Raw genomic sequence first — 3,759 nt, 5'->3', positions numbered from 1 at the left:
ATGAAGAACCCGGAAGTGCACCATCTTGCCTCCGTTCGTCCAAACAGGTACCTTTTTATACTCTCTTAGAACTGTCTACCATTTTCATACTTAGCAAACTGTATTGTGATTGATTTGGTTGCATTGTAGACTATAAACAGGTTAATAACTATAGTACTATATTCAAAATGAAATTCCTACATTTAACATATTTTTGATAAGGAGTAGGTGCCCTAAATTGTGTTAAATGGATAAATAAACAAAATCAGGAAGAAAGGAAAGAAGAAAGAATAAAAAGAAGAGAGAAAGAAAAAAGGGAGTGAGAGGGAACAAAAAAGAAAAGATAGGAATGAAATAAGAAATTCATATACGCACAAATGTGTAGAAGAAACATAATGTGTGTTTAGTAATAATACACCCTTAGTTCTCACTTCATACTAAAAATAATGTAGAGAAAAAGTGCAAACTTCCACCATCAATCACTGAGAACTCATAAGGGATGTGAATAAGGAAAAGAGCAGGTCAGAAATGGGGCTCAAACCATGATTAGAAAGGCAATGGCCTAAGTAATGTGCATTATAATTTCTTAATTAATTTGAAGCCAAACTTAACTAAAAATAGGTTGACATTTACCCCTGTTGCTGCACTATTGTGGTGGTAGTTATATGGAGAGTTCTGAGTCAAAAGAACACATTTTGGTAATTGCAAAACAGAAACAGCTCAAACAGAAAAAAATCAAAAGTTTCCTTGTAAAGCTCACTGTGGAGTACTGTTACAAGATCTTTGGGGTGTCAGTTTTGTTCCTGGAAACCTCTGTGGCCAGTGGCATCTTTGCCAGAATTCTTTTCCTACATCCAGGAAGAATGAGGTATTGAGGTATGCAGACAGATTTATTTAGTGTTAGAACAGCTCAGAGACACTCCTCTCTCTAGGCAGGTGGTCATGTTGAGTGTTTAGCTCTAGGCAGAAAGGAGGCCCTGGAGAAGGAGGCTTCTCTCTGCTGGCAGGTCATCCCATTATCTCCAGCTCTCAGCAAAGAGGAGGCCCTGGAGAGGATGACTCCTCTCCACAGGCAGGTCATTGGACATCTCTGCAGGTCTCTAAGCTCTCAGCAGAGAGGGTAGCTCCTTCATCTCTGCACCCTCTGTTCTGGCTGATCCTGGGCTTTTATGGACCTCAGAGGGGAGGAAATGCCTGTCAATTGGCTCATGGGGAACCATGGGTGGCCTGGAAGAGGCACCACAAGTCCCCACTCTGGTCAGAAGGACTTGCCTGGCCCCCAGCCTTTAGGCCCTCCCTGGCCTGAAGGTGGGGCCTGACCAGGACACATTCCCTTCCACCCAGGGATCTGTCTGCCTCCCGCTGCCATTCATGGCCCCAGGGCTCAATCCCAACCCCACTCCCAGATCCGAGCTGATGCGGGGAGAGAAGAGAGGCCAGGCACGGGGACGGACGAGCAGACATGGTTGAGCCAGCAGGGAAGGGAGTGGGAGAGGCTTCCCAGCCCAAGGATGCAGGCTGCAGAGATACCCAGAGGTCCTAGGCCTGGGAGGGCAGCCACAGCTGCATCCAGGGAGCTCCCACTCCTCCACCTCAGAAGGGGTGGGGCTCCCGCTTGTCCCCGGCTCCTTCCTTCCTGTTCTGTGAAGCAGGAGGCCCAGGTCTGCAGCTGTGGGTCTGGCGGCTGCAGCCGCAACCAGGAGGGCAAATCCTGCCTGTTCCCAGTCTCCCTGTCAAGAGTACAGGGAGGCTCAGATCCACAGCTGCAGTTAGGGTGGGGCTCCTGCCTGTAGAGCAGGAGGCCTGGGTCTGCAGCAGCGTTTTGGACGGCTGCATTCGCACCCGGAGAGCTCCTGCCCCAACTCAAAAGTGGCGGGGCTCCCACTGGCTCCATGGGGTGTGCAGCCCGAGCCATGCCTCCTTGCTGCAAGTGGGGTGATGGCAGCAGTCACTGCCATCAGTACTAAAACAGGTGCTCCTAAACAAATGCTTCCTTTACATGGATTGAAAAAATAGGTAGTTGAAAAATTTGGATCAAATGGTCAATATTTGTTCAGCATATTCAGGTGAAGATACTTGTTCAGGTGAAGATCATTATTCACCTTGAATATGCTGAACAAGTATTGCCCATTTGACTTGGAAGCTACTTCCATGATATAATGTTATTTATTCAATGTAATTTCACCATTGGAATTTTTATATTAATGAGTATTAAAATTTTGTCTCTCATTCTAATTTTACTATATTTTAACCACCTAAATTTAAAATATCACCTTTAAAACTACCTTATTTATGCATTTCATACTATTTTCAAAAAGAGATCATGTTTATTCCAGAGCATCATGGCAGCTCTTTTCAGTGAAAATGCCCCTGGTTTTAAAACACCAGTGCAGCCGAAATCATTGCTGTACTTGGCTGGTGATTTAAAGTTTACTCCTGGTCACCCAACCATTTATACTACTTACCATGGGCTACTCAATTTAATCATTTAATAGTTTATGGTTAATAAAATACAGTTACTTTTAAGAGATAATTTATTATTGCTAGAATAAAGTAATTTATCTTTCAGATATAAGATATAAAAAGATTGCAATATAAAGCACAATAAAAAGCCATTCACCTTATAAATACCTCCTTTTCTCAATATGGTTTCTTTCCCTGTGATAGTATAAACTATCCTTTTGAGCAACTGCTATGAATCTTGTTTCAACAGCATAACATGCATATTCCTAGAAGAACAAATATGTCAATATGTATATTACATAAAGTATTTAATGTATATCAATTTTATTTTCCCATAATATAGTTGTAATTTTAAAGTACTGGTTTGTTCACAAATGAGAGGCTGCAGATTCTACTAAATTTTCCAGAAATATAAACATTTAATCCAAACGATTTTAAAACTACTTTAAACATTTCCATCACACACCCAGTTGGCACATTTCAGATTATTCTCTTATTCTCAGATATTAAAATAGCATCATGTCTCTTCATTTATAATTTCACTTTATCTTAATATAAAATTTTTGCCTTAAGGCCCCATTTTCCTTTGCATTATTCGAATTGACTAAACATGATTTTTTTATTTTTAAAATTTTTATTGATACATAATATTTGTACATTTATACTGGGTACATGTGATATTTTGTTACATGCATAGAATGTATAATAACCTAGTCACAGTATTTAAGGTATACATTGACTCGACTAGTTATCATTTCTTTTTCCTTGTTTAATTTTCTTTTTTCTGAGGAGACAAGGTCCGCACACATTTTTTGTGGTGGTTGTTCATTTAAATTTTTTTATTTTAATTTTTTTATTTTTGCTTAAATTCCAGGATACATGTATAGAATGTGCAGGGTATTTTACATAAGTGTACATGTGCCATGGTGGTTTGCTGCACCCATCAACCTGTCATCTAGGTTTTAAGGCCCTCATGCATTAGGTGTTTGTCCTAATGCTCTCCCTCCCCTCGTCCCTCACTACCAACAGGCCCCAGTGCGTGTTGTTCCCATCCCTGTGTCCATGTATTCTCATCGTTCAATTCCCATTTATGAGTGAGAACATGCAGTGTTTAGTTTTCTGTTCCTGTGTTAGTTAGCTGAGAATGATGGCTTCCAGCTTCATCCAAGTCCCTGCAAAGGACATTAATTCATCCGTTTTTATGACTGCATAGTATTCCACAGTGTATGTGTGCCACATTTTTTTATCTAGTCTGTCATTGATGTGTATTTGGGTTGGTTCCAAGTCTTTGCTATTGTAAATAGTGCTGCAATAAAC

This window comes from Colobus angolensis, unplaced genomic scaffold (genome assembly GCF_000951035.1).
Source record: "Colobus angolensis palliatus isolate OR3802 unplaced genomic scaffold, Cang.pa_1.0 Scaffold104, whole genome shotgun sequence".
Classification (NCBI taxonomy): Eukaryota; Metazoa; Chordata; class Mammalia; order Primates; family Cercopithecidae; genus Colobus; species Colobus angolensis.
Note: the sequence above shows the minus strand (reverse complement) of the source record.